Consider the following 7,865-nt stretch of genomic DNA (forward strand, 5'->3'; position numbering starts at 1 on the left):
GTTTTGTGTCCCAATTGCATTCACAAACCCTAGCAAATAAGAGGTCTGGCATGACTTTTTAGAAACCTACCCTTGTAGATAGACTATTGCACGTGTGAAAATTGTGATATATCTAGTTCATAAATTAATGTCATACCATTTTAGGCTTACCCTGGCAAACAAAGGGCTCCTTAGGTCACGTCTCATTTCAAATCACATTTTTCCCTGCTTTGATAAGAATGGCATCATGCACAAACCATAGAAAGGGAATGCCACATAGGGAATCCCGTGTTTAGGAATAAGCCACCTTGTGTCTCGGATACTTAATCCAGTGAGACTTGCACGTTTACATTTTTGTACCATCCAAAGGGGTAGTGCACAAGGTAAGGTAGGATCCGATCATTTTCATAGAGTGATCTTTGGAATATGAGCATCTAATAATCACTTTTTGGCCATTTTATCAACAATTGGTAAAAATCCCTTGCGTGAAGGACATTAATTTGAAGAAATTTACAAATGATTCCTCTTATTGAGACGATAAATAAATTGAGGCCAAAATTTGATTTTTAGAAGGTCATAGACTAATGCACCTCAATAATTTTGAAATAACCAATGGCCGGACAATTCAACCAATCCATTTTGCCAATTCCTTCAATAAATCATCAATTCATTTGACCAATTTACCCTTTTAGGGTCACCTGGTCGATTTTGAATAAATCGTCGATTCATTTGACCGATTTACCCTTTTTAGGGTCGTTCGGCCGATTTTTGAACAAGTCACTAATTCAATTTCATTCATTTGGCCAATTCACCCATTTTTAGGGCAACCGAGCCGATTTTGAATAAATCAAGTTTCGTTCAATCTATTTGATCAACTTACCCTTTTTAGGGTGATCTGATTAATTTTGGATAAATTGAATTTCATTCAATTCATTTGACCTGTTTCCCTTTTTAGGGTAATTCGGTCGATTTTAAATAAATTGTCAATTTCATTCAACCCATTTGCCCTATTAGGGTTTCATTGTCAAATTCCAAATTGGGAAATCTAGTCAATTTTGAAGAAAACCGTCCATTGCATCCAATCACTTGATCAATTAGGGTTTTGACCCGTAATTCACTGAGAAATTTTATCAACGAATTCCAATCTCTTCGATAGGAAGTTCGTCAAGGTCAAACCCGTGCGTTTTTGCAAAATCTTGTACCGATCAAAAGTGATCCATCCATTCGGACGTTGACCTCATTTTGATAAATATCTCTCGTCACCCCAATTGACCAAATTCTTTCAAAATTATTTTTCACTCCATGAGCTGATTGGATCCGTCAGGTATTGTATAGTGCCTGCTCTGGAGGATTGCATTTTCATGCTAGGCCTACCCTTGGCATAAAAGGGTTCCCCCATAGGACATGCATCCGAGTTTTCTGGATATCTACTAACTCTTGCCTTTTTCTTTTCCTTTTCTTTATTTTCTTTGGAATAATTAAGCGACGGCTAAATCTAAAGGCAATCTTTCAAAATTTTCAGGTAATTTTAAACATAGCTTCTCGTCGAAGCCCCATCATAACGCGATCCCGCAGTCAAGCCCAGAGGAATCGTGTAAACATGAGTTCACAACCGGAACAGTCGGATAGGTCTGCTACTACAGCTCAACCTGAGACTGCAAGTTTGGGGGTCCAACTGACCGAGATGCTTACGAAGTTTGGTGAAATGGCAACTGAAATGGCCGTCCAAAAGAAATTAATCGATGAGCTTATCAGTAGTGGAGTTCAACCTGAGCCTGAACCCGACAGTCAGCCGGAGCCAGAATCGTTTGGCATAGCCACGACCCAAACTACTTTTACTCCACCCTTCATTATTCCACCCGAAGGAACTTTCACCTATCCCACCATACATTTGCCATACACTTGCCCTCCTGATCCTTCATTCTTCCCTACTTACACGCAAGGCCCACAGCCCCAAATCACTTCGAATATACCTCCTAAGCCGCATACCTTTTATCACTCTGTTGCTGAGTCATTCCTACCAGACCATATTGTTCAAACCAAGGCAGAAATTGGGGAATCTTCCGCTCCCGTTGATATAAAGCTTCTCAAACGCCTGGACCGTTTCGATGAGTTTATAAAGAAAAGTCAGGGGTTGAACAAACAAGGAGTCTTGGATTACGATGAGCTTTGCCTTTTCCCGAATGTGCAATTGCCTGAGGGGTTCAAAACTCCGAAGTTTAACAAGTATGATGGGACGGGCAATCCCAAGACACACCTCAGATTGTTCGCCAACAAGTTGGGTAGGCCAACAGATGATGAAAATCTGCCTTTGAGGCTATTCCCAGAAAGTCTGGAGGGGGATGCACTCGACTGGTATTCCAAGCTGAAACCCGAAGAAGCGAAGACCTGGTTTGACTTGTCCAACGCTTTTGTAAGGCAGTACGAGTATAATTGCGAGTTGGCTCCGACGCGAACCACATTGGAAGGAACGAAAAGAAAACCCTCCGAAGATCACAAGACTTATGCCAAGAGGTGGAGGAAGATAGCTGCAAAAGTCGAGCCACCGATGACTGAAGACGAAATCATTCGCACTTTCATTAAGGCACATGATCCGCCGCACTTTGAAGAAATTTTCCGCATGACTGGATGCTCATTTGCTGCTATTGTCAATAAACTGGAAGAATATGATGACTTCGTGAAGGCTGGAAAGATTGTTAATGTGTCTGCCCTGAAAACTCAAGTGGAAGTTTTGCAAAGCCAAAGTAGTAATGGGAAGAAGCAACAATTCAAAAAGCAAGAGGGAGAAACTGCTTTTGTTTGGGATCAAAACCCTACCCCAAAACCCAGATTTCGACGATACCCTACCTACTCGAACCCTTACCCCCATTATCCAAACTCTCATCCTGTTTATTACGCCAATATCCACCACCCTCGACCTCGCCCAAGCTATCCTAATCCACCTGTAGTCCCTTTTCAAATAACTCAACCTAATTTTCAACAAATACGACCCCGACCCCCTTACAATCAACAACTTCCTCCACCAAATGGACTCACCTACAACTACCCTCAACCCACTGAACCTCAAAGGCAAAATCGCCATCGCATTTTTACTAATCTTGGCAAGCCTCTGGACCAATTGTATGAACAATTAAAAGCCGCTGGTAAAATCGACGTCATTCCCCCTCCGCCTTACCCTCATGGCATCCCTGGCGGATACAATCCACAGTACACTTGCGCTTATCATTCAGAAGCACCTGGCCATTCAACCGCCAATTGCAAAGTACTTAGGCACCAGATCCAAGACATGATCGAGGCTGGAGAAATAGTGCTAAGAGGAAAGGGTGGACAAGGACCAAGTGTAAGCACAAACCCCTTTCCCAAACATGAAGACACTTTAGAGGCATCCACCTCCAGTGACGAAATCTGAGAATCTTGAAGGCACGTTGTAATTATGGTTGGCCGAGTATTTTCCCTCTCGAGGGGAATTTTGGTAAATCTAGGGGTTGTTATTTACTAAATTTCACAAAAAGCTGTTTTTTGCATATGTGAATAGTTTAATGAAAGCATCTTTTGCAATTGAGTTTATCTTGTTTACACTTTGATTTGGAGTTGCATGAAATGCATAATTTGCTTGATTTGATTATTGTCTTGATTCTTTTAAATTCTTTTAAGATGGCCAAAGTTGAAATTATTTGACCCTCTGAATATCACTGTTCTGGAATTCGATGAAGCCGCACATTGAAAATCCCTTCATTTAAAAATCCCTGCATTAAAACTCCCTTCCTTGAAAAACCTTCATTGAAAATCCCTTCATACAGAAATCCCTTATAAAACTTGCTTCCTTGAAATCCCTCCATTGAAAATCCATCCCTTGGAAAAACCTTCATGGAAAAGGCCAAGATCCCTTCATTGATAAAAATTCCTCCCCTGCCAAGCTCGAAGCTGATTGGTCAGAGTAGGGTTACCAATGATTGATGAAAAACAGCTGAATGTCATAAGCATGACCTATGTCCGCCACCGATCTTCTGAAAAGGAAACAAAGTGCTAAAGCGATGAAAGACGAAGTCGAAGGCAAATTTGCTTCAAATTGACAAAGCTTATTGGGTGTTCAAAGGAGAAATGGATGGACAGACATTCCCTCAACCTATCAACTCGGACATGTGTAAGATGTTCTTTATTTGATTATGCAAATTTCTTTTTGGAAATCGCGCAAGGGTCGAGGCACAAGTCAGGCCATCTTCCTTTCCAATCAAAACATTTCATCCCTAGTCATCCCCTTTGAGCTATCAGAACAATAATTTTCGTTTGGCAACCCCTGAGAACTGCAAACCCCACACTGGGGCAAATTCATTTTGAAAATGATCAGAAAGGAAAGAAAAACCCCACACTGGGGCAAATTTATCTTTGGAAAAGAGATGAAAAGGAAAAAGAACCCCACACAGGGGCAAATTTAGTTTTTAGAAAAATGCAAAAGTAAGAAGAATGCAATGAAGAAAATGCAACGAAAAAAATCCAATCAAACTGGGGCAAAATTTTCCTCAGTTTCGTTCAAAATTGGAAATAATTTCAAAATGATGCAATCTCAGGCTATTTCACACCCCTCTCATCAAAATTTGCTTTCAAGCCTCAACTTTTTTCAAACACCCCACCTGACTTCATTTCAAAAGCCCAAAGTCCTGGCTTTCGTCACTTGCTGCATTTCTATTGGGAAATTTGCTAATCAGCTGGCAAGTGATGTCCATAATGCCTTCGCCTAATCTTACCAGGGAAGCGCATTTTACTGATGTCAGCAATCTTCAGTTCATACTCCTAAGTCGATTATGGTTGAGTTTTTTCCATTGTTCCTTAGGTGAAAACCTGAAAGGGCACCTCGAAAAAAAAGAAAAGAAAAAAAAAAAGAGAGAAAAACAAAAACAAAAACAAAAACAAAAGAAAAGGGGTGGGGGCAACCTTGGTGAAAACCCAAAAGGGCGCCAAGGTGAGTTTTGTAAGCACGAAGAGGAATAGCTGGTGACTTGGTTCGTTTGGATCTCCCTTCATTTGGAATACTTCTGCCAGTGTTGAATTCCAGAACAAAGATATCCAGGGGATTAAACGTGACGTCTGTGGGCCGAAAATTGTGTCATTTTGTAAATTAAATATTCTTTCGTAAGTACATTTTTAGGAAACTCATTTCTTCCAAAGCGCCTGCATTTATGGCATTATGTAGGCACAGATGGTTATGTTTTGCATTCTCGTGCATATTCATCCCTTCATAGCATGTGAATTTTTATTGCATACCTCATTTTATTTTAACTTCTTGAATTTTGGTAAATAACAATCCCCGGAGTTTATTTCAAAGGAATGCTTGGATTCAGTCGTCCTTTGGAAACGGTTGAGATTCAGCAAAGCCAGCCACGCAGCCTTCACAGTATGGCAAAACACATGCCTGGTCAGTTTGAGAATTCGGAAAAGTTTTGGAATGAGAAATCTAACTCAATCAGATGCCGCAGCCAAAATTGGCGAAAATGGAAGGAAAAGGAGAAAAACTCATGTTTACACGATCCTCAAAGGCGAACGGATCAAATGATGAGGACAATTTCTTTGTATTTTCTCTTTTGCAGAAAAGTTCCATGCATGGATAAAAGCAATTACACCTCGCACTGAAGTCGGTATCAAAAGGTGTTCTCCAAATGAGTAAAGGTGTACTGAAATACGTCGCAAGCCAGTTTGATCAAATGGTGCAACAACATGGCAAAGCAGAATCAACTATTGGTTCAAAGGCAAAACCTAATTCCTACTGGGGCAAAAATTTGGTTGGTTTTTAGGTGAGTATACGGAGTATCCCGTCGTGCATTTCTTGTATTTTGCCACTAAACATGGGTTAGTCCCACTAGTGTGCATTTTGTTTTCTTTGCCGCTAAACATGGGTCAGTCCCACTAGCGCGCGTTTCATTCTCATTGCCGTTAAACATGGGTCAGTCCCACTAACGTGCATTTTATGTTCCATTGCCACTAAACATGGGTTAGTCCCACTAGTGTGCATTTTGTTTTCTTCGCCGCTAAACATGGGTCAGTCCCACTAGCGCGCGTTTCATTCTCATTGCCGTTAAACATGGGTCAGTCCCACTAACGTGCATTTTATGTTCCATTGCCACTAAACATGGGTTAGTCCCACTAGTGTGCATTTTGTTTTCTTCGCCGCTAAACATGGGTCAGTCCCACTAGCGCGCGTTTCATTCTCATTGCCGTTAAACATGGGTCAGTCTCACTAACGTGCATTTTATGTTCCATTGTGCATTTTTTGTTTTCTTCGCCGCTAAACATGGGTCAGTCCCACTAGCGCGCGTTTCATTCTCATTGCCGTTAAACATGGGTCAGTCCCACTAATGTGCATTTTGTTTTCTTCGCCGCTAAACATGGGTCAGTCCCACTAGCGCGCGTTTCATTCTCATTGCCGTTAAACATGGGTCAGTCCCACTAACGTGCATTTCATATTCCGTTGCCGCTAAACATGGGTTAGTCCCACTAGCGTGCATTTCATTTTTACAGCCACTGGAGCATGAGGTGAGTCCCGCCAGCGAGCATTTCACTTACATCGCTACTGGAACGTGGGTCTGTCCCAATTTTAAATTTCTGTCCGGGTCTATCCCGTGGGTCTATCCCAATTTTAAATTTCTGTTCGGGTCAGTCCCGTTTAAATTCCTATTCGGGTCAGTCCCATTTTAAATTCTTTGTTCGGGCCAGTCCCGTCTTTAAATTTTGTTCGGGTCAGTCCCGCTTTAGATTTCCTGTCCAAGTCAATTCCATGTTAAGTTCTGTCAAAAAGGGGTCGATCCCCATTTCTAAAACGTCCACCGTTCGTGATGTTCGCCACCAAATAAAGCAGGTAGGTATTTGGTGTCTACTTCTTTGTCTCAAGTTTTTCCAAAACTCAGACAAAGAGGGGCAAACTGTAGACACCAAATTTTGAATAATTTGTATGTGGCATCTATTGCATGATTTTGGTTGTTTTAGATTGTTTGCATTCTAGTTCGTTATTGTTTGTTTCTCATTTTTAGTGGTTATTTTATTTTAGTTCATTTTTGGCCCTTTTAGTTGATCTATTTCATTTGTCATTTATTCTTGTTTGTTTTTTTAGTTTTATTTACTTTTAGTCTTAGTTTTTAAATTTTAAGATTAGCATGGAGTTGCTAGAGAGAAAAAGCAAAAACATTCAAAAAATAGGTTTTTAGTTTTCTTGGAAAAAACAATGGAAAAGAAAGAAAAAAGGAAAATTTGTTCACAAAAATATGTTTATTTCTTTACATTCAACCTTTTTGCACTTTAGTTATTTTTATTAAGTTATTTTGAAAAAAGAGGAAAAAATGAAAAATATGAAAAATGAAAAATGGAACAAAAAGATGGAAAATGGCCATTTTTGTTGTTTTTAGTTGTTTAGTTTTTAAATTATTTTCATTATTATTATTATTATTATTACCTGGTTTTTGGCAATTTGTTATTATTATTATTATTTATATTTTATCATTTCTGTATTTATTAAGTTGAAAGTTAAAAAAAAAAAAAAAAAAAAAAAAAAAAAGAGAAACGCGACTTGCAAGCTGCGTTTTTGCAGCTTGCAAGGGAGGACTTCGGGCAGCCCCTTGGGCTGTAAATATAGAAGAGTGCTAAGGGTTTTAGGAGGGGGGTTCCTGGTATAAATAGCAAGAAAGGAGGCAGCCGCAAATGAGAGAACCAACGGGGGGAAAAACAGAAGGGTTTTGGGGAGATAGAGAAAGGCTAGGAGTAACGGCTGAGGGATAGAGAGGAACCAAAAAAGTGACGGGAAAATCTGAAAAGAGTGGGGAGGAGATAGAGCGAGAGGGGTGAGATTAACGGCTGAAAACAAAAAGAAAGGGAGCTGAGCATCGGGGGACGGCTGTAAA

Source organism: Coffea arabica, chromosome 5e (genome assembly GCF_036785885.1).
Source record: "Coffea arabica cultivar ET-39 chromosome 5e, Coffea Arabica ET-39 HiFi, whole genome shotgun sequence".
NCBI classification, from domain to species: domain Eukaryota; kingdom Viridiplantae; phylum Streptophyta; class Magnoliopsida; order Gentianales; family Rubiaceae; genus Coffea; species Coffea arabica.